We start from the raw sequence: 26,715 nt of genomic DNA on the forward strand, positions 1-26,715 counted from the left end.
CATCATTAGGAGAGCCCAAAGTTCAGAGAAGGGAGAGAATAGCATGGCTGAGGGGCAGGAGAAGTGGCTACCAATGCTGATGCAAACACTTCCCAAAAAGATAGCGGGGAAGTCTGGCTATCTGTGGGGGAAGTCTGACTCTCTGTGAAGTCTCAGAGTAGCAGCCGTTTTAGTCTGTATCCGTAAAAAGAGAAGGAGTACTTGTGGTACAAGTACTAAGGAGTACTTGTGGTACAAGTACTAAGGAGTACTTGTGGTACAAGTACTCCTTTTCTTTTTTCTGTGAAGTCTGATACCTTAAGGGGTATACAAAGAAGGGGAAAAAGAAAAAAAAACACTCAGAAGAGTCACTTCACTACACAGACTCATGGCATTCCCCTTCTCCATCCTCCCTCCTTTCTGAGGAAAGAGGGACATAGATCTACTTCCCCCAGCAAAGGCAGCAGTTCTCTGGGGCTACCATAATTCTCCAGTCCTCAGTTGGTAGGTACAAAAATGCTGGCAGATGCCACAAACCCTCCAAATGGCCCTCACAATCATCTCCCTTTTAATGCCCCTCATTCCAGCACACCTCACTAACCCTGCTTTCTTTAAGAACAAAAAAGATACTGACCGCCAAAAACGTTGTTAGCACAGAGTTAGGTTACCTTTCACTGCCCTGTACCGTTCCAGAATGTGCAGAGCGGCTACACTTAAACCTCTGAAATACAGAGTTAAGGTAATGCCTGCTACACTACACTCCCATGGTACTACCTTAACTCTGCCCTGAGGGGATGACAAAGGACACTTAACATAGATGAATTTTCGTGCTCACCACAACTCCACTTCATTACTCTTAATTAGACCCCCATACACACTTCTCAGGAAACTAGGTCTTACAGTATTGATTCAGGGAGTACTTGCAGCTGGTTAGCATAGCACAGGGATCAGCAACCTTTGGAACGCAGCCCACCAGGGTAAGTCCCATGGCAAGCCTGCTGGTTTGTTTACCTACCGCATCTGAGGATTCGACCGATCCCACTGGCCGCGGTTCACCGCTCCAGGCCAATGGGGGCTGCGGGAAGTGGCGCAGGCTGAGGGCTTAGAGCGGCAAACCGCGGCCAGTGGGAGCCACGATCGGCCGAACCTGTGGACGCAGCAGGTAAACAAACCAGCCCGGCCCACCAGGGATTACCCTGGTGGGCCGTGTGCCAAAGATTGCCATGCCAGGGATTGGCACTTACTCTCACCTGCACAAGTCACAACATCCACTAGCCATGTCAAAAGGAACAAGCAACATAATGATGGGGCGAACTATTCTAACAATCCCTTGCACAGTCTCTGTGCCCACTAGAATGCCTTATCTGTACTGGCATTCACATACTGCCATACATCCTCCCTATCTTCTGTGCTCCCCCATTGCTCCTAGGAATACTAGGGATGTTGGCACACACCACCCTGCACCACAAAGTTTACTGAGCTAAGAGGATGGCCCTGAAGCATTCCTTAAGGCAAAGATGAATGAGTTTTAACAATTTATGCACTCTAAAGAGTTTTTCCCATCGATCCCTTGATAAAGGTACTGGCCCGGGATCTTTCATAGAGACTCCCAGACATTGTTCAAAGGAACCAGAGTCGAGGTTGCCTGTGAAGCATTACCTTACCTTTGTATTTCCTGGCTTTCAGAGTTTAGTGCCCTTCGCACTCTGGAAGGGCGCAAGGCAACCCCAGAAGCAACCTTAACTTTGCGTTAATTAAGTCTTTTTGACAGTGGAATTTAATTGATCTACAGTTTTGCTGACTATACTCTGCTTACAACTGAAAGATATCAGTTGGTTTTTATTGGTCATATAAAGTCCATATGCAAGATGATTTTAGTTATGAATGTAAACCATTCATAAGAATTAATTATTGCAAAATGTGTGTGGATTAACACAAAAATATACCTCATGCTCATAAAGAGGCTTACATAGTGAAAACATGCAGACTGGCATCAATATGCAAGAATCTCATCTTGTACTACTTCCAACAGATTTATTTCCAAGTCTTGCCATTTTTGTGGCAATAAAATCATTTTAATTTCAGTCATATACCAGAACAATTAGATGTTCTGAAAGTCTAGAGACTAATAATTTTAACTAGAGGATTAATAACCAAAATGCAGAGAGTGATCTGCTACGGAGGAACCACAATGAGAATCTATGAATTATACCAATGTTAAGAACTTGATGAAAAAAATGTGTATAAGTGATGGGAAAATACCAGCACAGTAGGCAGCACTGAAGATTTTTCAAGAGACTAAGAATAAAATTTCAACACCACACAAAGTGAAAACTCCTTCTCATGACAGGACTGAACACTGTCAGCATTGCTGGTTTGCAATCCACATCATTTCCACAGAAAATATAACCTTAAATCAGAGAGGCAAGTAGTACTCCAAGGTATCTTAGCAATGACAATGTGTCATTATTAATCTGTATTTGTGCAAAATTATAGCTCCTCAGAAGAAATACTTAATACATTTATATACACAAATGTATCTTAGATTTTCATCTGTTTGCCTTACATCTGACTTGTAGCCAGAGACACAAGAAAAATTTTGCAGTATGATTTACTTTGAAATTCTGCTTTGTTACAAACTCCCACCTGATCGACTTCCAACCCCCAATATTCCTTTACTGCTTAAGATTTCTTTAAGAAAATTATGTGAAAACAACTTTCACATTAGCTACTAACTGCCCCTTCTAAAATTCCCAAGCTCTTTTTGTTGACCGCACTCTCTCTCTGAAGCATTTTCAGGGAGAAAAGCAATGGAGTGCATCAGCCAAGAACACTGAAGTAGTCTGGACTCCTGCCTTACATTATACAGTACTAAATCACAGGCTCCTGAACAGAGGAAAAGGAAAGGGGCGTGTGTGTAAGTTTTCTTGGTTTTTAGTAGGAGACAGGTGTAACAGTAACAAGTTACTAAGTTTACCACGAGTCAATAATTGATTCAAACCCTTACTTCAGCTGGGCTTTGTTTTAATCAGAGGTGATTCTCTTTTTCTAGAAACAGACCAGTTAGCGAAACTGTTGGAGGAATTGGCATAGAAATGTTCCCACCACTACAGAAGGATCAACATCTAATTCTCTTAGACCTTGCCTTCACTAGGAAACTTCATAGTTGGATTCGCCTGTGATTCAGCTTCATCAATGGTAAAAATGGTAGAAGCTGTAGTGCAGACAGGAGTCAGGCACCTGACTATTTAGGGTACTGAACAAAGACAGATGAAAGATTCTAGTCTCAACATTGAAAAGTGCTGAACCAAGATTTTACTCCTTAAAGCAAACCTATAAAAGACAACTCACCAAAGTGAAATTCCCAAAATGATTTAAAAACCCTAAATGAAGATAATGGAAAACATCACTAAATATCTTAATCCTGACATTTAAGACAAGATGCAATATTGCACTTACACAAACAATGATAACAATAATGAACTACCCCACTCCCATAACAAAGTAGTCTACATCTAAGTATATTCAAGTGATTAAAGATTCATGTTCTGGACGGGGTGGGGAAGAAGGGGGACCTGTTCCAACCAGCTTTGGAAACGTCAACCCCCATTATGTTAATAACATAGTAGCCTGAATTTAGAACCAAAAGCAGACCAGGAGAGATGGGCTTTGATCAGTGGTCCTCATTTCTGTATTTAAGCACCTGTTGCAATAGGAGAACTCTGTTGTTAAAGACTCTGGAAACTTGCAATACCTTAAACGTTTAAGTAGGTAAAGCAAAAGACAATAGAGTGGATAGATGTGCCACAACCGGGTTTAGTAAATTTCATCCCTAATAATAGCATAACGGAGCTTAGGTCTACACAAACCTGTTGCAAAAAAAAAAAAAAAAAAAAAAACAGCGGCTTTGGAAACTTCGCTTTAGATAAAAGCCAACAGGGAGTCCGCTGGTACCTTAAAGACTAACAGATTTTTGGGGGCATGAGTGAGTGTTTTACCCATGAAAGCTTATGCCTAAATAAATCTGTTAGTCTTTAAGGTGCCACGGGACTCCCTGTCGTTTTTGTGGATACAGACTAACACGGCTACCCTGATATTTCATTTTAGATCGAACAGTAGCTCCGCGATAGATCTCAGGACACCTCAGTACTTACCGCAGGAGCCAGCCGCCAGCCGATACCCCTCCCTCTTTTTAGGAGGGCGAGAGGGGTTGGATTTTGCCACGCGCAGGAGGAACCTGAGCGCCTTCTCTCGGACGCAGCACCCACGGCTCTGCCTCAGCGCAACTCCCCGCTCACACCCTGCGGCCAGGTACCCTTCACCACCCCCGAGAGCAGGGAGAGGGATTGAAACGCGGATACATTCACTGGCTTCCCACAGACACGCCCCAGCGGAGCCAGGACGGGGGCACGGGCGGCTGCGGCTGCTTGCCCAGGCTGCACAGTGAGGGGCCAGGCAGCCCCAGGCGCTACCCCCTCGGACCCGGCTGGCGGCTGTAAACACGCCGCGGGAGCCGCTTTGTTGCCTTCTCAAGGCAGCGCACGTGGAGAGGCGGCGCCCGCAGCGCGCGCCGCCCCGGGGAGAAAGCTGCAGCCGCGCCCGCCCCGGCCGCTGCCCTAGGAATGGCCAGCGCGGGTGGGGAGTGGGCGGTGCCCGCTCGCGGTTGGCGGCCGGGGGTGTCTGTCCGGTGCGGCTCGTCGTGGAACGCCGGGCGGTGCAGGCGAGCGGGGGGGGGTTAGCGGCGCTGAGAGTGGGTCCGGGCAGCTGCGGGGATTCTGTCCCGCTGCGCTCGCTGAGGCGGGGCGCCCGGGGGCGCTGCACGTGCGAAGTGTGGCCACGGTGTAACCCCCCGGCCCACCTGTGCCGCGCCCAGCACCCCCGCAGCAGCCCTTCTTCGCCGTCTCTGCCCCAGCAGCACCGAGCCTCTGTCCTCCTGCCAAGCCCTTAGCAGAGTAACCGCCTCCCTGCCCCGAGTTAAACCACTCACCCCTCTTCCACACACACACACACACGATTAGCACCTCCTCGCTGCCCATTAAACCTGGCTCCTCTTCCCAGCCTCAGCAGCTCCCTCTTCCTTCAGCGTGTGTGGCATTAGGGTGACAAGGCATACTGATGTTATTGGGACCCTCTGATATTAGAGGATTTGTCTTACATATGCAACTATACCACTCCCCTTCCTCCTCCCCCACCTCGGAAAAAAAAAGTGTCCTGATTTTTCACACTTGCTATCTGATCACCCTATGTGGGACAAACAGCCAGATGGACTGTCTATGGGACAGGGGTTGACTTTCAGCCCTGAGTGCAAACTGGAATGGGGGTACAGATCGGGGTGGTGTAGAGAAGGCCTAGTGAGAATAGAGGCGTGAGTCTGTGTGGGCCAAAGATAAGAGACAGTTGTGGGGGGATGGGGAATATTTGTCTAACTTCTAGGTTTTGGAGAATTTCTCAAGCTTGTCTCAAAAATCTCCAGCATTTTAGCAGTGGGTGGAGAGGATGCAAAGCTCAGAAGAGCAGGCTGGATTCAAACCTGAGAAATCCTGTGTAGATCAGGTATTCACACTAAGGACTGTCATAATGTATGGAATAGCAAGCATGGGCAGCATGTTGCATAGGCTGGGGGAGGCTGTGCCTCCCCAAACAGCCAGGCGTGGCCCCGCCTCCTGCTTACCACTGCTCCCTGCATGCAGCTCCAGGCCTCCAGCCACCAGTGCTCTGGCTGGGGCTGGGGCCGCACCATCCTAGCGCTCCGGGAGGCTGGGGTTGTACATGGGGGGGTTGCGGCAGCATGCTGCCCGCCCTACCGGCGCTCCTTTGGGGCTTGGGGGTTATCCTGGGGCCGGACTGGGCCAGTGGCCGCAGCTGGGGGGGCCTCTGGGCTCTAGTAGGGGGGCGGAAGGGGCGAGGCTGGGGGCTAGTCTCCCCCAGCCAGCAGTTCACATGTGCCCATGATGGCAAGCTCCTCTCATCTTCAAGTACACTGATTTTCTGAATGGATTTGACAGCCTGCACAGACATACATAGTGGCATATTCTTCAGTCCTACAGAATCTCAGGTAAAGTTGTTAACATCATTAAAGCCATGACAAAGATGTGAATGAAGCACTCTGTAAGGGAAACCACCAGAGTGCTTCTATGTGAACACCGGCATGAAACAAGGCTGCATTTTATTTCTATTGTTGTTTGGCATTGCCATAGACTGGATAATAAAAAAGTGTATTAGCAACAAAAATAGTGGTGTAGCAAGGGTAGGTGGCAAATGCCTAGAAGACCTAGACTTTGCTGATGATATTGTGTTACTAACACCCCAAAAAATAGCAGACAGACAACCTAGTGAAAACAGCAGGCCAAGCAGGACTCAGAATTAGTTATTCTAAAACATACATCCATGAAACCCAGACATAAAGCAGTAACATAACTTTAAAGGCAAAAATATCAAGAAAATAGAAGAGTTCATCTACCTGGGCAGCACCATACTGACCAATGGACACCTCAAGAAGAATGTGACATCAAGAACAGGAAAGGCATCCACAGCATTTACTAAACAACATACAGAAATCAAAGATATACAGCACCAGAACAAAACTGAGAATTTTCACTTCAAATGTAATCTTGGTGCTAATATACAGCTGTGAGGTAAGGAAATCTACCAAAAAGTTAGAAAACTACACAGCTTCAGAAATAGATGCCTATGAAAGATTCTGAGCATTGGTTGGAAAGACTTAGTCACCAGTGAAGAGATCTGAGAAATCACCAACCAACAGCTCATTTCCACCAGAATCAGAAGGAAGCACTAGACATGTTTGGGGCATGTATTCTGGATGCCAGCACACAGACTCCCGCATGAAGCTGTCTAGTGGCAATCAACTGGTGTGAGGAAATGAGGGTGCCCAATAGAAACCTTAAGAAGATTTCGTAGCAGGGAGGATAGAGCAATGGATCTCAACACCGTAGAGCAGATGGAAGCAGTAGCAAATGACAGAGAGGAATGGAAGAGACCAGTTTCCATCCTGTGTGCCACCACTGGCATAGGAAGGATGTAATAAAATAAATAAATAAACAGAGGGGGCACGAACCATGAAGGAGGAGGTGTGCGTGTGTCCAGGTTTTAACCACGGGTTCCAAAATGGTGTTGAATACAGCTTGTCTTTGGTCTTGTCTGCGCCAGGGGTGCTGGAACAATTTGTATAGTGAAGGTGCTGAGAGCCATTGAACCAAACTGTAAACCCTGGATATAATAGAATCCACTTCAAATCAGGGGGTGCGGCAGCACCGCCATCATCCCTAGTTCCAGCACCTATGGTCTGCGCTGGGGATTTTCCCCAATTCCAGCCAAAATTACATCTTTTCTTGTTTATACTTGAGGTATGCACTATCACAGCTACACTGCTGGCTGCAATCAAGGCAAATCCCAATGTGGACAAGGCCTTTCTGTACTTTTGCAGCTAAACCATGTACTGCAGCAGGTCAGCTATACCCAGGATCAACAAGGGGTCCTTTTTTCTACTGCGGACCAAAGTAATCACTCCAGATTTTCAGTTTACAAGTAATAGATTTCTTTTTTAAACTATCAGCCCAACAAACTAAGCCTGACCTCTGAGAGTCATTCTGTGTGTTCTTTCTTTATTGCTAGTACGAAAGTTTATGTAGATGATACGTAACACAGAACGGAATCTAGGTCACACTCCTGTAGCAAGGCTGGTCCTGCAATACTGATAGGAATAAAAAATATTTTAGTCTAAAATAAGTAGATATTATTTATACAGTGCCAAATATGTGTGGCCCTTTATTGACACTAGAAGATATGGTTGCTGCCATGAAGATCTTACAACTTAGGAAGCAGTGTATCCACAAAACACTGTTGAAAAAGAAGGATGCTATTTTTTGAGCCATTTTATAGTTCCCCTTCCCTCTTTTTTGTATATTTTGCTGTGGTTTGCATTTTAATTTGGTAAATAATTACAATATACTATTTACATTATTTCAAATTTTGATATTTCGTGTGACTTCCTCTCTCTCGGCCTTGGAATTTCATGAGTAAATCACTGGTTAATCATATCAGATACCCATACACCTTGAAAAAGGAGTGTAGTCTAGTGGGTTGAGCACAGAATGGAGTAGGCAGAGCCTCCAGAATTCTAACCTCTGGTTCTGATACAGACTCTCTTTGGGCAAATTCCTTAATCTTTATTCTGCCTCACTTTATTCCTCTGAGAAACTGAGGATGACAGTACCTCTGAAGGGTATTGTGAGGCATAATTACCATACTTAATATATATACAGTGTTTTATAAGTGCTAAGCATTAGATCTTGGTGGAGAAGGTCAGCCTCTCTATTCAGGAAGGCAGGCTGACACTTTCCTTGATGGAAACACAGACTTCTGCTCAAAAAAGATATTTTTTGACATGCTTGGTCTCCCTAAGTATCAACTGGTCTGGGATGTCCCCTTTTTGGGGAAAAAGGCCAAGTAGGTTGTGGTGAGACAATTCTGCAATCCTCAGATTTCCTTCACTCTAGCCAATCTTGTTTCGTGCCCAGGTATGATTGGAAACTTCACTGCTTGCATTAACTGAAAATCTGCTCCTGGTGGTGGATGGAAGTTAGATGCCCCAGCCCCATGCTGATTCTTTTAGGTTTGTCAGTTTTCATTGAACTTGTTAATCATATGACTTGGATAACATGTTTGCAGTCCCTAAAAGAGGTTTGTGGAGCTGCCTTGATGTGCTGGTTCAGACCTTTTTGTCTAAAATATCCCAAAGGGGTGTGATGGACGGTGGTTCAGGTATCCTGAGAGCTTTCTTATGCAGCAATTCCATCTGTTCAACACAGAACCCCTTCTGTTCAACACATCTATGAGGCTGTTAGGAGAGTCACTGAAGAAGTATGAGCCGTGGTATCCTCAGTACGTAGATGATACCCAGCTTTATATCCCCATCTTATCCAATCCAGCTGGTACAGTAGAGTGCCTTACCTGGTGCCTGAATGAGACTGGGTTCTGGCTGAAATCCAGCTGAACGAACATCAGCCAGGAGAAAACAAATAATATTCATAAGTCAGTGGAAAGAACTGGAAGAATTGGCAGTGACTTTATAAGCCCCTTTACAGATATGCCTGCCTCTTAAGACTCAGATTTGTAACCTAGGGGTTTTGGAGGAGCCATAGGGTCCTAGATCAGGGGTGGGCAAACTACGGCCTGCGGGCCGGATCCGGTTACTCAGGGCTTTGGATCTGGCCTGCGGGATTGCCACCCCCGTGGCACCGCGGGCCCTGCGCTGCTCCCAAAACCGCCCAGGACCAAGTCCCTGCGGACCCTGGGGGCTGGGAGGGGGCAGAGGGCTCCGCGCACTGCCCTTGCCTGTGGGTACCTCCCCCGAAGCTCCCATTGGCCGGGAACGGGGAACTGCGGCCAATGAGAGCTTCGGGGGAGGTACTCACAGGTGCGCGGAGCCCTCTGAGCTCCCTCCCCCAAGGGCCGCAGAGACGTGGTGCCGGCCATTTCCCAGAGCAGCGCGGGGCTGGCAGGGAGCCTGCAATGGCCCCACTGCGAGCCACTACCACCCCAGAGCCACTCCAGGTTAGTGGCGCTGGGCCAGAGCCCACACCCCGAACCCCTCCTGCACCCCACACCCCACCTCCCTGCCCTGAGCCCCCTGCCTGCACCCCTACACCCTGCCGCACCTCGCAACCCAACCCCCTGCCCTGAGCCCCCTCCCACACTCCGCACCCCTCCCTGCACCACTGCCCTGAGCCCCCTGCTGCATTGTGCACCCCTCCTGCATCCCAGCCCCCTTCCCTGAACCCCCTCATACACCCCTCTTCTGCCCCAACCCCTTCCCCTGAGCCCGTTCCTGCACACCACACCTCCTCCCATACTCCCTCCTGCACCCTAACCCCCTGGCCAAGCCCTACATTCATGGCCCTGCAAGCAATTTCCCCACCCCAATGTGGCCCACCCCTGTCCTAGATGCTCATGTAGCAGTTGTTGCTAAAGCCATTTTTCATTATCTGTACTTAGCAAGAAAGGTGAAACCATTTGTTTTGAATGTGGACTTCTTGACCATTTTCTGTATCTTTGTAACCTTGAATATTAACATATTGCAATTCACTATACAACCAGGCCATTTTGGGAAATTTTGGCTAGGGCAGAATGCAGCAGTCTATTTGTGCTCCAACATCTTAATTGATTACTGTTAGTTTTCAAGCAAAATGTATGGCATTGTTTTTGATTTATAATTTCATAAATGATTTGAGCTCTGGCAACCTGAGAGACCACCTTATTTCTTACATAATCCTTGGCATAAAAGAGGGGGCTGCTGGCAGGGTGTTCTCAACTCTAGAATTGCTTTATAATTAATAATAATTAATAATGATTATTAAAATAACACCTAGAGGACCCAACTGAGTTTGAGGCCCCCATTGTGCTAGACACTATACAAACATAATGAGAGACAGTACCTGCCCTGAAGAGCTTACAATCTAAATTGACAAGCCAGACAAAATGAGGGAGAAAGGAAATATTATCTCCATTTTATAGATGGAAAACTGAGGTGTAGGCAGATTAAGAGATTCACCCAAGTTCACACATGAAATCTGTGGAAAGAGTCATGGATCTCTTGAGTCCCAGTTCAGTGCCTTAATCACAAGAGCACCCTTTGTTCTTGTTACATGGCAGCTAGTTTAGACATTTGAAATATAAGCAAACGGCTCAGGATAGTTCTAGCACTATTACATTTTTGATTGTTTGGAAATACATATTACCTCCGTTTACAAGATTACAGACCAGCATCCGGTGTTACTGTGCACTTTTGCAAAATGGAAAACAAGCATTGTGGTGGCATATAAAGAGTGACTCATGTGCATTGTGACCAATATCTTTTTGTCATTAGAAATATAATGGCAATGTTTCTGGGTTACAGCACTTATGTCTTCTATTATACAGAAATTGTGTTTGTCAATCCTGGAAAAGACAACAATACCTTGAGAAATATCAAACTGGGCAAAAACTGAGATCAACTCAGCTTAGTTTTTATTGAAGGAGACACTGAAATACTTCAGATACCTAAGCTTTGAGGAACCACAGCTTCAAATCTTGAAAGGGTTGACTCAGCCCTTCATGTTATTAAAGTAGATTAAGCTCAATTAAACTGTTTCTCCTGGGGCTGGAAGGGGGAATTTCTGGAGGAGTTGTTAAAAGCCTGTGGCCCGATCCAGCAAATAGATCATTACTCTTGTAACTTTAACTCTCATGCAAAATTTCACTGAAGTCAGTGGGACTTTGTGTGAGAGTAAAGGTTTGCATGTGCATACGAGCCTCAAGGTCCTATTATTTGTACTGTTTATATATAAAAAGATTCCACAACATTGAAGGGAGAGTTGAGGTTTGCCCCATCCTACAGTGGAGGTAATTTGAAAAACATAGTGGCTGGCACCCACTGTATGAATGTGAAATATTTGTTATTACTATTATTTATTTATTATGTATTTTATTAATAGTGCCTATTGTAGGGAAGAAAAGGTCCATTTGTTGTGTCTAGAAACAAAGGGAGTTTTCACTAAGGATCTCCAAGAGCTGAAGCTGGCTTCAAGCTGTTCAAGTCATTAGAGGATGACTCAGAAGTCAGAAATCTGAGGCATTCTTACTTCTAGCATTTAGTCAACAGGCAGAGCATTGGGAGGTAAGGAAAGGGAATCAATGGCAAATCAAAGAAGAATAGGTCAGCCATTCATTCAAGAAAGGGCTGATCTCTGGGATATTAACAGACTAACAGAGAAGAGGGCATGGAATGAATCTTAAATAAAGTGTTGAATTGGCTGCTGGTATAGTGAGCTGACACTTCTGGACTTTTTCTAAAAAACCTGACTTTCTAACGTGAAAGATTATGTACAGCGTTATTAGGCATTCTGTATGCAAATCATTTAGACTGAGCAACACAGAGTGATCTGATGCTAAAAAGATCATTATTGAGGTCTTTCAACCATAAGTTAACTATGACAGCAGTAATGATTGTACATTATTTATATGTATTTGTGTATATATACGTATTGTATGTATTATATGTGAAACAGAAATGATCTGCTCTTTGCACAAATCCTACCATAGACTTAGACAAAGTCTTATTGTTTTGCAGTGGTCTCAGTGTAAGTTAGGTCTTGATCCTGCAAACCCTTATTCATGTAAAATAGCCCCTGGCTTCAGCGGGCCTTCTCATGGTTGTACAATAGGGTCCTGGTCCATGACAGGGGCTCCTAGATGCTTTAATAATACAAATAATAAATAATAACTATTCAGATGATTTAGGGTTTTCAGAATTAGTCTTGTAGATTTTAAGCTTCTTGGGATAGAGAATGTGTTTTGTTCACCTGTGAAGTCTCATATTCTCCTACAGTACCATATACCTAATAAACAAAACTAACAAAATCTGAGTATGATGTGAGCTAACAATAGCTTATGGTAAAGGTTGCCCATTACATATATGTAATGTATATAAAATCTCACAGTTCTTTAATGTGTTGGAGCTATTCCAAACACTGTTGGCTTACATTACATAAAAAGCAAATACTTCTGTTTTGATCATGCCATGTTATAATCTCTTACTTTATAATTACATTCTTATTCTGATTATACATGCACCTAGAGAAATCAGTCCGTGAGCACATCTGAAATGGTGTATTACGAGTGATTTTTGTTTTTAGTGGATTGCAGACCAACTCCTAGAAATAATGTATTCTCCTTGTCCATCAGCTTTTAATTGTATTGGGCCCCGAATCTGTAAATTAAATATTACTGGATAGACTGAGTTTATTTGGCCCATCTACATTTATTAGAACTTTAAATCTAAACCTCTTTGAATTTGTATGTGTGTGGGTAATATACTTGAGTTCTGCACTAGATAAAATTTTCATTTTGGGTTGAAATCTCCTGAGAACAGCTTGTCTCAAACAGATTTCAGCCCCTTCGTATCTGCAACCAAACCCATATCCCAGTCCTGCCTTGGCCATGAACCAATAGCCACTATCTTAACCTAATTCTGCATTGAAGACTGGTTCCTTATCTTTTCTCTAATTTTTAAAAATATGTTCTAGGCAGAAACTTGACACACAAACTACATGTGGGTTATGATGTCTTTTGGGCTGGAGTAGGGAAGCAGATACAGGTAAAAAGCTGCTGTTCTTCAGATAGTAAAAATTCACAGTATGTCAAGGCTCTGCCCTATTTTCAGATATGAAAAACAGAGAACGATGTTGGTATTTGGATTTTGCCATCTGACCATCGTTTTTCACTGACACAATATCTTGTATTTATAAAAATGCCTTTAATCCCAAAGGCTCCAAAAGTGCTTCACAAGTGGGAACCATTTTACTCCTCACTGAAATGCAGCCACCTCTGGGCGGCAACGCAACAACTGTTTACCAATAAGTAGCAACGCCACACAACAGTGAAGAAAAATGACACATACACTTGAAAATAAATGGAGAATGTATGTGGGAAGATTAAAAGGTTACTAAAAATACAATTTAGTCAAGACATGAGAGCTAACACCCTTAATCTTGACAAGTGATCATAGACTTCAGGTTTCCATCTAAACCAAAAAAATCGTTCAGTAGCAGTGCCAATGTCTCCTAACCTAACCCCTTTCTGGGGCAGTGGCTCAATAATGGCTCCTACTGAATTTCAGCACCATTTTTTGCTGAATCCTGGGTTGTCCTTTTGAGATTTCCTAACTAAGCACTAACCAAGACCAAACCTGTCTTCCTTATGCAACCTGATAAGATCACAGCTGAAGGTGGTATGGCTACAGGCCACAAGGATTTTCATTATACTGTCTCTACTAGTATGCATACAATATATATTTGCTTACAAAGGTGGGCTGGCACATAAACATCCATGAACTAAACATTTTCTAGATACAGAAGCCTTTGATAACATTCTCTCTTGGAACAGCAATGACATTACCCCCTACTGACCTAATATCTATATTTATATTGCATAACTTAATGGTTCTAAAATATCTATTATAGCACTGAGGTCATGACTCGTGCGTGACCAATGCAATAAAGACACAGCCAACATATGAATAGCCCTGTCTACTCTACCACTGTAGTTTTAATTGTGCAGCACAGGTTGCATCCACAGAACACAATTTTGAAACCATGCTACAGCGATTAACTGGTTACACAGAGTTAAAAGGTGCCCATTATTATAGTACAGAATCAAGGTTCTATCCATTCACATAATTAAAATATTATTTTTCCCCTGAATAGGGGACATATACTTTACATTACCCCACACTGTCCAATAGAACTCTTCCCCCGTATGATTCCTGTCCCTCCTTTCCCTCTCAGCCCCTCCTTCAAAACAAAAAATAACCTATCAAGGCAATGCCAGCTAAAAGAGCATCATGGCCAACAGTCTATCAGTGCCTACAGAAATCATGGCTGGGGTGTGAGTCTTAGCTTTGCCTTGATTAGTACAAATTAGTGGTTTTTTTGTTGTGAGTAGGAGTCTTATCTGTCGGCTTGTTTTCCTAATTAGTTAAATCAAAATTTTCTCTGCTTTACCAGAGTATTTTTACACCAAAAGTATACAGTACACTACACTATCGTATATAGTTCAATAACTTTTATGAAAAAACACAACAGGCGATGGTGACGGGGCAGCTTTTGACTACTGAAATCTGACCAGTTGTGAAGTATTTGGAATGATCCTCAGTGATCATGTCCTTACTTCTGAAGTTTCACCTGTTTTTGATGTCAAGCACAAGACTGATTATTCATCTACATTTCAGTCTGTTAGTTTCTAATGACTAGGATTCCAGAAGTTAAAAAGTCTAAGAGTTTTATTAACAAGGCATTAGAACCTGTAAACATTCTTTTACAATATTTTAAATGTTAAAAGTGCTGCATTTGTATTCCTCCCCTTCAGAAAACATTTATTTTTATCTCTTGTCCTTGATTCTTCAAAGTGTTCTCTCTGATTTACACCCCAGGGAATGTGGGGGGAGGGAGAATACAATCTTGGCTGATGCAGCCTTGCCTGCGGTCTCTTGCCTAGAGAAAAACCTTGCAGGTTAACACAAAGGAGGAGAACGGGTGTTTGGGGTGGGGGTGGGGAGGGGAATCAGAGTATATCAGGAGGTAAACGTGACTGAGAGCAGCTCCACAAGCTCCAAAGCCCTGATACAAAAGCAACTGACAGGAAACAATTGTCTCAACAGAAGCCGTCATTTACAAATGCCCCTTCGTTTCTCTGCCTCCTTCGGTTACCAGGGAGAGGTAGAATCAGACCTTCAGGTCCCCACCTTTGAGAATGTTGCCCTCGAGGAGAAAGCATTCTTAAAACTACCATGAATAGGAAAAGACTTTTGCGAAAAAGTGAGGAGGACAAACTGTGCAATGTTGGGAGAGAGGGAAGAGACGAAATAAACAGCCCTGCAAGATGTGGCACCCTGCCCACCAAATCAGAAAGGGGCATGTGATTAAAAAAAGAGCACATTTAGTTGGCCTGGACTAACTAATTCATCCCTGGACTAACTCCATTACAATAAATGGAATTACGCAAGTGATTACTTTAGCTCATTGTATGAAACTCACTTACCCCATTACAAATGTTAAACCTGTGCTTATACATAGATACTGATGGCTCAGTCCTGGACCCATGTTATTCCCTTGATTGCTTTGGGTGCATGATTGGTGAATTAACTTTGGCAACACTCATACACCTTATTAGAACAATAATGTTTTTGGAAATGAACTGGGAACAGAACATTACAATAAATAACAGAATTTTGTAAAGAAGAATTGTATATATAAAATAAAGTTCTGGCTTATTAAGATCAGAATGTAGACAATTTTTTGCAGACTATGGGACAGACAAAGAGTTTGAAGTGGTTGGTGTGTAAACAGTCTCAAGGTACTCCCTGTTTGAGTAGTACAAAACTTTCAGTACAAAAAGTGAAATTTACCTAGCTGGGATTCTGTTACAAATTTGAAACAACACACATTGGTTGGAAAAATCACTAAGACTAGCTTGATTTGGCACAAATTTGGTCTCAGTTTTGAGTAAACGAGCCTGAAGCAAAAGTACGAGACCCAAATCCCCTCAAACTTTGGGGAAATTCAGATCTTGATGGAAGTTTGCAGTTTGATCTTGATGGAAGTTTGCAATTTGATCTTATCTCTAATTTTGAGTGATTGTGGGCCGGGTTATAGTTTCATACTGAACTCAAATTGAACTTACAGCTTCACAGTTTCAATGCAAAAGAGGGTGAAATATGGCAGCTTTGAACTTTGTTTTGAGCTTCTAATTCAAATGCACTTTACTCAAAAGCAAAGGAAAGGTTTTGTATGGACCGGTGTGAAGTAAAAAGGAGTTTCACAGAGATCCACTCTCTGTGGCACAATGTATCTTTAGTGCACAGACATATTCCATCACTAAATGTTTTGACTCTCAACTGTATATAGAGGTCCTCTTCCACCCAGGTGTGGAGGACCCATGCAAGGCTCTCTGTACCACATAAACCATTGTGTTACGCACAAAGGGCACAGGGGGAAATTGTGACTCTGCAGCTCCTGTTCAATGCAGAGGAGATCATGGGGCACAGGTAAGGGCTACTGGATCTGAAATTACATAGATCCAGTGACATAAAATCCCCACACTATGGGTGCATTGGCAGCCTTGCAGCCTGCTCTCAGGTTGGGAGGAGTGAAACCAATCTCCAAGCCCCCATATAAAGTCTGACTATTCTGGCTTTGTGTGTGTATGTAGGTGGGGTTGAGTTTCATCCATAGAGCATATTTTGAAATAACTGAGAAAAGGAGGCCATTAAGCACAGCCCCCATTTCTGAAGAATCCCTGTTCAAAGGTGACTAGCACTCTAAGTATGGAAGGCAGGTCTCACCCGCTCCTTCAGCAGTTTTCATTGTACAGATTCCAGATTTCACAGGAGAGAATTCTATTTTATCTTGCTTCCTCACACCCATAACCATCAACTAACATCACCTTTCAGGTCAGAGCCTATTTTGCCTGTATTGACTGCTCCTCCTCCAAATGTGTGTTTTTTGCTTTGGCTCTGGGGGTCTATTGGCCCTTTAGGGTACATCTACCCTGTAATAAAAAACTGCATCATCAAGTCTCAGAGCTAAGGTCAATTGACTTGGGCTTGTGGGGCTTGAGCTGCGGGTCTAAAAATTGCAGTGTAGACATTCAGGCTTGGGTTGGAGCTTGGGATCTGAGGGTATGTCTATACTGGAATAATATACCAACTACATGGCCGCAGCTGGCCCAAATCAGCTGACTCAGGCTCGTGGTGCTTGGGTTGCGAGGCTAAAAATTGCAGTGTAGACATTTGGGCTTGGGCTGGAGTCTGGGCTCCTGGACCCTCCCCTCCTTGCAGGATTCCAGAGCTTGGAATGTCTACACTGCAATTTTACATCCCCCACAGCCTGAGCTCCATGAGCCAGAGTCTGCTGTCTTGGGCCAACTGTGGGTGTTTACTTGCTGTGTAGACATACCCTGAGGCCCACCCTTCTTGTGGGGTTTCAGAGCCTAGGCACTAGCCTGAGCCTGAACATCTACACTGCAATTGTTAGCCCTGCAGCCCAAACCCTACAAGCCTGAGTCAGCTGACCCAGGCCAGCTGTGGCCTGCTGTGGGTCTATTGCAGTGTAAATGTACCCTTGGACCCTTAATCAAGCAGTTTACTTGGAATTGAATATTTCAGCCAATCACTCTGAAAGAGGAGAAACTGCCCTATTTGTAAAGGCAATCAGAGCTGAATTGGGAACTTATATCAAGACATATGGCCACACTTCTCCAAAACTGCAGTGGATGTGTTGAGCCTGCCTGGATGTGTTGAGATTTCTACATAACAATATAAGAATGGCCATACTGGATCAGACCAATGGTCCATCTAGCCCAGTATAATGTTTTCCAACAGTGGCCAATATCAGATGTTTCCAAGGGAATAAACAGAACAGGATAATCATCAAGTGATCCACTCCCTGTCATCTAGTCCCAGCATCTGGCAATCAGAGGCCTAGGAACACCCAGAGCATGGGGTTACAGCCCTGACCATCTTAGCTAATTTTTGCTATTGTTACGTTCCTCCTTGAAGCATTTCTGATCTTAGGTCCATTTCATCAAGTTATAAACATCTATGCATGGTTGTAAAAAGAAACAGATGAGGTGTCTTATAAATGCAAAAGGACTGGAGCATCAAAACCTTGTAAATAAGATGTATGGCTATGAAATCTAAACTCTACATAGGATCAGTTTCTATCCTTTCAGCAGAGAAGGGACATCACCCCTTCAAGTGGGTGGGAGGAAAGACTTTAGGCAATAAAAATGGAACACACATGGCTAACTAATCTGCAGCGGCTGAGAATGTTTCTCACTTTCTTCAGTGTGGAATAAATAAATCACACTATCAACATGAATGGAAAACTTATCCTCCTTTTGTCATCATATATCAAGTTGACCTGACATCCATTACTCAGTCTGGTTCAGTTAAAGTTGCTTAAAAAGTGTATTTAAAAGGACCCCTTTAAACAACTGAATAAATGCTGTTTAATTTTTTTTTTATCCTTCCAGATTCAAAGTCAGAAGGTTGAAACATTGGATATTTACAGATGTTCAGAACTTCCCATGATTAGGAATTGATCCACTAAAGAAGTAAGTACTTTCTATTTATGTCAACAAAGATGATGGGGACGATATCGTCAGAAGACAATGAACAGTTTTCAGTGTCAACTCCTCCAACCTCCTGGGACCAACCTGGGGTCTACAGAAGGGGAGCCCTGCAGTAGTGGACTTCACTAGGGGACTGATCTCATGCCTCTCCACTTCAAGGGGCTTTTGAAGGCCCTGGGGCAGGGGCTCCTCCCATGCTGATATTAGCAAGTAGGCCAGCTGCTGAAAGAGCCCTGTCAAATCTTGGTGCTCAACTGGCCAGGCCCCATATACTGCAGGCACTGGCAAAATGATCATGTCGGAGAAGAGGGGTTGACCACGAGATATAATACATAACACTTTAAACACCAGAACTCTGGCATGGAACATTTCATTGTTTTGTCTTCACAAATAATATTTTCTCCATTAGTTTTTGTGTTGTAAATAGAAACATTTATGAGGAATGCAAGAATAAATATGTTATTCTTTTTTGGATTAATTTCCAAATTAGCATATGCATGAGAGGTTGTAAACATCTATAAATGTGCAAAGCTTCAGCTTTCTGATTTTCTGTATTATGAAGCTAGAAGGATAAAAAAAAGTTTTTGTTTTTTTTTATTTAAAGCCACCTTTGCCACCCGCCAGCCCTTGTGCCAGCCACAGAACAGCCAGACCAGAGATTCACAGTCATAAGATACTTTTAGATATGGACAATATTTGTATTATTATTTGAATTTCTGTTTTCAGTATATAAAGACCAGTCCGCAAGAAGGACCATGGTTTGCTATTTACCCTCCAAACTAACTCCTATGTGACAGGTTTCCTGAAGTAATCTGCAGCTTGAACCCATGGATTTTAAATTCAGCACTAGATCTCAGAGAAGGGAAACTCCACTTCACTGATGTCAACATGCTGTTGATCTTCTAGTGTATATCACTCTCCACCAGGGGCGACGGAAGCTTCCTAAAAGTGGGGGGACCATCGGTGTTAAAACCATGGCTCTGCCCCCCACCCCGCCCCTTCTCCTGAGGTCCCACCCCCACTCGCTCCTCTCCACCCTCTCTCCCCGTGGCTCGCCCTTACAGCTGGTAAAAAGTGATGGTGCCATGGCCCCCTGGTTCCCCCCACCCCCCTGGCACCCCTGCTCTCCACAGAGGCACATGCATCATCTGGAGGCTGCATCATGAAGGCACACTAATGTAATCACACAGCACTGCTCACTACTGCCCCAAGCACTGCCATTAGCTGCAGGGTCACCACAGGACACTTAGGTAATTGGTCGTGGCCTATACGAGTTCTTGTAATAAAAAAATTGAGTTCACTGTTTTGGATGGGAACAAGGGTTACTGATGTGATGTCCTGGGAATAACCCTTCCAGATTTTTGATTAGGTATGGGACAACTAAAGAGCAGACTGCACCTAGGGAATGCATCCCAGGATGTACATTGAGCCAAGTGCATGTTGGGACAGAACTTTGGGGGTTTAGTCAAAGCATGCGAATGATCATGATCAATAAAACTCATGGTTTAAGGACCTCACTAGCAAGTCCAAATGCCTTGGATTTAAAGAGCTCCCATTAATATGGGACAAATCCTCATATGGATAGGAGGATCACTTAGCTGAACTCCTGTGTCAGCAACACTTATCAGTATTAATTTACAAAAGGCAACATTGATATTGTATTGTTAATGTGTGCACTCAGGCAAATTGATACATATTCTTTCTTTGTCAGGACTCAAGATATACAGCATAGTTTGCACTGTATCAAACTACCTCAAGGATAAGAACAGACCACCTAATGAGTGGAGCTGAAAGCACAGTGAAGCAATTGTAACCCTTCTGCCAGGCCAAGTTGATAGCAGCAAGGGCCGGGTTCAGTACACAGGGGTTCCCTCTCATCAAAGCAAATGCAAAACTGGCTCGAGCCCCCACCCAGTGACCTGGAAAAATCTTACACACCCCCTGGGCGCCTCAAAGAGGCAATACTTCCCCTCTCGCAAGCACAGAGTCTCGGTGTAGCAGAGAATCTTTAATAACATGAGGTAAACGACATCAGCATTAAATTGGGGAAACACCACAACTAGTGTTCATTAACCAAACCATGAGCAAAGACCCACCCCAGCAAATTGGGCCACATCCTTTCCCTCGGGTTCTTGAGTCCCAGAACCCAAACGTCTCTTGAGTCCAGCAATCCACAAATCACCCAAAGTTCAAAAAGTCCAGCCCCAGAGTTCAGAAGTTCATCTGCAGAGTGTTGCCCCCCAGTCTGGCTAAAATGTGCCTGTGTGTGCGGGGAAAGAGATAAGGGGCACCTTACGTGTCCTGAAGCTGACTGCCCCACAGGGCTCTGCTCCGCTCAGCTGTCTCACGACCGGCTCCGCTCTGCACAGCTCGCCGTCTCACGAACACTTCACTCCACCATCTCACAAACAGCTCTGCTCAGCTCGCCGTCTCACGAACACTCCGCTGTCTCACGAACGGCTCCGCTCTGCACAGCTCACCTCGCTGTCTCACGAACACTCTGCCAGCCTATCCACGAACAGCACCACTGCACTCTAGATCTTCCAGCTCCCCACTACTTGACACAGTGCTCAGTGATTCCAGCTCTCAGTGATTTCAGCTCATAGTAGTGGGAGCCTTAGTGCTGGTGCACCATAAGGCTAAAATGAATTCAGCACAGTACCTGTAGCAAGACTCTTAATAGACCCAAAATTAGCTCTGACATTCTACAGTGGAGAGAGACAGAGGTGCAATTGGTGTTTCGGGCCCACATCACCAGATACAAATACCTGTCTCAAGCCTCTCTCAATTCACAGAGTTTTGGAACCCATGTCCCTTGCCTAGCGAGTGCTACTTAGTTGATGGTGAGTCCCTCCATCATAACAAAAGGCCAAGTACAGTTCCAAACACAGTTCCCATAATCAGGTTAATAACAATTTATTCTTCCCGCCCCAATAACAGAGACACTGGGGATCCCACAACAGCCAAAATGACCATTTGGGCAGTTATGGCCTCATTCTAGGCAGGGTGGGTGTGCCTATGCAAATGAGATCAGCCCCTGAAGTTCTTTTCCACAGCTTGCCACACCTCACCACCAGATGTCAGGGTGGAGCTCATCCTGACTCTGCTTACACAATGAAAGGAGATTTCAGGACCTGTCAGCTGTATGACTCAGTGGCACAGGAATGACCAGGGCTGGCCTTACCATGAGGCGAACTGAGGCGGCTGCCTCAGGTGCCAGACTGTGGGCGGGGGGGTGGAGCCACTAGGACCCAGAGTGTAGAAATTGTGTCTGCTGCTGGTGCATATGTATTCTCTCTGCTCTAGATGCACAGAGATGGTGGAGTGCTGTGCTGGAGAAAGGAGGGCACAAGAGACATAACAGGCAGGCAGGAGAAAAGGTGAGAGGGAATAACAGAAAGCAGCAGGAGCTGCAGGGAGAGAGAGTAGGAGGAGTCTCTTATGTACCTCTCTAGCACCCCTAGGAGCCTGGACTGATTAACACCAGCTTCTCAAGGAGCTTCCTATTTCCTGCTGCTTCCCTGAACCCACTTGAGGAGAACAGGCAGTCAATTGAAGTAGTAGGAGCCAGTTAGGCCCTTAAGACGCTGATATCTTCCCTCACCCAGGCCCTGCTACCAGCCTGCTTATTTGTCCCCTTCAGTTGAGTGTTGAGAGCCACTATAGCCAGCACAGAACAGCAGCCATGAGTGAAAGAAGAAAACACGCCTCTGGGGCAGCATTCCAAAGAAGAAAGAAAGCAAAGGAAGCTTTTCTATCTAAACAGGAAGGAGCTCTCCTGAGATACATGGACACAAATGTTCACTGTGAGCCTTCTGGCCCCAGTGAGCATGTGAGTGGTGAGGAGATGCCTGATCTTCCAGTTAGTCAGAGTGCAGGTGACCTGGCAGCTACTGCAGCATCCATATCTCCATCATAAATGGATGTAACCATGCACATTCCTGAAGAAAAGTGTAGATCAGAGAAGAGTGTGGTGGAGGCACAAGAAACAGCTGCTGCTGAGTTTAGTTCCTTAAGTCTAGATGATCCAAGACTGTGGACCCACTTGAGCAGTAGCCTGAGGGACTTCCTTGTTCTGCATGGGCCACAGCAAGTGAAAAACTTCACATTCCCCAAAGACAATGAAAATAGAAGTTTCCACCCAACACATTACTGGCATGAAATCCCCAATGGTGACAAAGAGGAGAGGCCATGGCTTATGTACTCAAAAACCCAGAATGCCGCATACTGTTTTTGTTGCAAACTCTTCCAGTCTAATGTTCCAGCCACACTGGGTTCTATAGGAACAAAGGACTGGAAAAATCTGGCTAGAAATCTGGCATAACATGAGAAGGCAGCAAATCACAAGAGAGCATTCGATAGGTGGAAAGAGCTTGAGATGAGACTAAGGTTAAAGGCCACCATAGATGATCAGCATCAAGAGAAGATTGCATCAGAGTCTCTTTACTGGCAAAATGTTCTGAAAAGGCTCATTGCCATTGTGAGAATGCTTGCTACCCAAAACCTAGCACTGCGTGGCCCTTCAGATCAGCTGTATGTGCCAAACAATGGAAACTTCCTTAGAATTGCAGAGCTGATGGCTGAGTTTGATGCTGTACTCCAGGAGCATCTAAGAAGAGTCACCACCCAAGAAATGTACACACACCACTACCTTGGAAAAACAATTCAAAATGAGATCATACAGTAACTGGAAACAAAAGTCAAACAGATGATTGTGGCAGATCTGAAGTCAGCAAGATATTACTCTGTTATTCTGGACTGCACACCTGACATCAGCCAACCGGAACAAATGACTTTAATGGTGCGTTTTGTAACAACAACAGAACCTAGTGAAAATGTCGCTGCAATGGTGACAATGGTCAGTCAGCATTTTCTAGAATTTATTGACATTGATGATACTACAGGAGCTGGTATGATAAATGTGCTTCTTAAAAAGCTGGAAGATATGGGAATTGCGATAGCTGACATGAGAGCTCAGGGCTACGATAATGATGCCAACATGAGAGGAAAGAACAGAGGAGTGCAGACACGGATCTGAGAGTTAAACCCTCAAGCTTTTTTTGTCCCATGTAGTTCTCATTCATTGAACTTGGTAATCAGTGATGCAGTATCAGCTTCTAGTGAGGCTGCTGAATTTTTTAATGTAATTCAAAGCATCTATGTATTTTTCTCTGCATCAACTCATTGATGGCAAATTTTGAAGCAACATCTGGGAACATCCTCTCTGACACTGAAACCACTGAGTGCCACAAGATGGGAAAATCGAGTGGAGGAGATAAAGCCTATCAAACACCAGGTTGGGAAGATAGATGATGCCACAGTTGCCATTATGGAGGATAATGCTATGACAGGACCTGTTCGTGGGAGAACAGGGGCAGAGGGAAATGGAATCACCAAAAACATACATAACTTCAAATTTCTATATGGCTTAGTGTTGTGGCATGACATACTGTTTGAAATAAAAGTTGTAAGCACGAGACTCCAAGGTGTTGACCTTGATATATCTGGAGCAATGGAACAATGGGACAAAGCAAAGTCCTACCTACAGTCTTACCGGTCAGATGAGGGATTTCATAATGTTCTGAAGCGTGCACAGAAATTGGCAGAGGAACTTCACACTGAAGCTATTTTCCCACCCATTCAAGAATACAAGAGTCACCGAAGAAGAAGACATTTTGATTATGAGGCATGGGATAATCCCATAAGAGACCCCAAACAACAATTCAAAGTTGAATTCTTTAACCAGGTGCTAGATTGTGCAATACAGTCAGTTGAAGAATGTTTCATGCAGCTCAAGGAACACAGCAGTATATTTGGGATGTTGTAGGATATTCCAAAACTCCTCACTATACCTGAAGAAGACCTACACCAGCAATGCAGGGCACTAGAGACAGTGTTGACACATGACGACATGTGCGATATTGATGCGAGTGATTTAGGTGATGAACTGAAAGCCCTTTCAAGATACATTTCAGCAGGATCAACTTCAAAGATTGTTCTGGAATATATGTGCACAGAGAAGATAACCTCTCTCTTTCCAAATGCTTTTGTTGCTCTGCCCATACTTCTAACACTTCCTGTAACAGTTGCCAGTGGAGAACTCAGCTTCTCCAAGCTGAAGTTAATAATAAACACATCTATGCTCCACAATGACACAGGAGAGGCTGGTTGGCCTTGCAACCATCTCAATAGAGCATGAGCTGGCCCAAACTGTGGACCTTCATCAGGAAGCAGTTCAAATCTTTGCAACCAAGAAGGCACGGAAAGCACCACTTTGATTATTCAAACAGATAAAAATGCCAGTGTTTACTATGAAGCCAAGAAAAGTTACATTTGCTGTTCAGGCGTTTGAAAGTTAAGTGTGACTTAAAATTTTTGAACAAGGCATTTTAAGTTGTTAGTTTTCCTTTATTGGGGTAGGTAGCAGAGCAGTACCATGAGAGGAGTAGAACAGGAAGAAGGCAGAATTGAGACCTTTCAAAGTTTTGGCCAAAGCGAGGGAACATGGGGGCGTCATTTGAGCTCCCCGCCTCATGTGCCAAAATGTTGTTGGCCAGCCTTGGGAATGACAGCAGTGCTGGCTGTGGGGATGACTCCACAGAATGTCATTCTTATTTAAGGTTCTTCATGGTGTCACACATTCTTGTGTTTTGCAGTCAGACTTATATCTAAAAGGTATTAGCCTTTGGGAAGCTCTGCGTTTAATGCAGGTTTAATAGTCACTATATTCTGGTGGTTGGTCAGTCTTTGTGGGATATATTTATAACAACTGAAAAAGAGGCCAGCCATAGATAAGAGAGTTTATCAGCTCCAGATGGTGAGTTATGAAAGCAGAGAGATGTAGGATAGGAATGACAACGAAATTTAACTCTCTCTTGAAAATGTTAACCGTATTGTTCACGCTTAGCACTAAGGGGGCCTGTGACCACTGTGTGATTAACTCTGTGACCCCGAGAAGAATTTAGACCAGCCTGTCAAAAATATTATGCTTTAAGGCAGCAATCGTTTTTCTTTATTAAAGATCAGTTACATTGCCTTGCTTTCTGTTGCCTACACTCGGATTGCAGTTTGACTGTAGCACCACCTGTAGGAAATCATGTGTAATTTAATTAACAGCACAAATCCAGAGCAGCCGTCAAAGTGATAACATAAAAAGGTGGGTCCGACACGGCTACAACTATGGTGCGTACAACGGACTCCTTGGCAGGTTTAATTCATTTTAGGAAGCAAGTGTGCAACACATAAATGTGTCCATCTAATATATATGAACATTTCAAATAGATCCATTAAGGGCAGGGGTGTAATTTCTCAATTATTTAAAAGCATGGAAACAAAAAATAAATTTTCTAAAAAAGGATTTTTGGAATTTTTCTGATCTTTATATCTGTCACATAAGTTCAGGACCTGAGTCTTTAAAATGGGGAGTCTTTCCATAACGACAATGGACTATGGATTAGGCCTTTAATACTTATGAAAGAGGCTGGTTTAAATAAAGTCATCCATTTAGTATCAAGGGATCAGTCTCCCTTGGCCCTTTCAATATTTGGCCTTTTTGCTAAGACTACCATCAAAAGCACCGTTTGTGATTTCCCCCCTGATCTCAGGTGTTTTTTCCCCCTAATTTAAATGTTGTTTTTACGAATAAATACTGAGTAGCTTATCATATCATGCAGTAGACTGAGTCAACATATTATGATTTTGGAGTGCACCAAACACTGTCCCATGAGGGTATCAAAGATGGGGAGGGATAGCTCAGTGGTTTGAGCATTGGCCTGCTAGACCCAGGGTTGTGAGTTCAGTCCTTGAGGGGGCCATTTGGGGATCTGGGGCAAAAGTTGGGGATTAGTCCTGCTTTGAGCAGGGGGTTGGACTGGATGACTTCCTGAGGTCCCTTCCAACCCTGATATTCTATGATTCTATGAAATAGATGTTAAACACTTGGAATCAACAACAAAAAATAAATAAAATGATATGAAATATATATTTTGTTACATAAATGTGGGTTTTAAACTGGATGAATAGCATTTTTTTTTAAAAAGGAACACTTAT

At 44.0% G+C, this 26,715-nt stretch overlaps 1 protein-coding gene and 1 long non-coding RNA gene across 3 annotated transcripts in view; one reads left to right on the top strand and one right to left on the bottom strand.

Moving 5' to 3' along the window:
* The window catches only part of FRMD1 (FERM domain containing 1), a 68,613-nt gene extending 64,391 nt beyond the window's left edge, over positions 1-4,222 (bottom strand). The window contains exon 1 of one of the 2 annotated variants that reach the window (XM_048843980.2): positions 4,134-4,222. The gene's annotated coding sequence lies outside the window, so the exon portion shown is untranslated. The remainder of the gene's footprint in view (positions 1-4,133) is intronic. The other variant, XM_048843979.2, reaches the window with a different exon arrangement.
* Positions 4,176-20,479, top strand: LOC125633952 (uncharacterized). The gene is made up of 3 exons (XR_007355736.1): positions 4,176-4,290; positions 18,568-18,648; positions 20,378-20,479. It is a non-coding gene; the product is annotated as an uncharacterized LOC125633952 (long non-coding RNA).
* Positions 20,480-26,715: the final 6,236 nt, after the last annotated feature.

The sequence above is a fragment of the Caretta caretta genome, chromosome 3 (genome assembly GCF_965140235.1).
Source record: "Caretta caretta isolate rCarCar2 chromosome 3, rCarCar1.hap1, whole genome shotgun sequence".
Classification (NCBI taxonomy): domain Eukaryota; kingdom Metazoa; phylum Chordata; order Testudines; family Cheloniidae; genus Caretta; species Caretta caretta.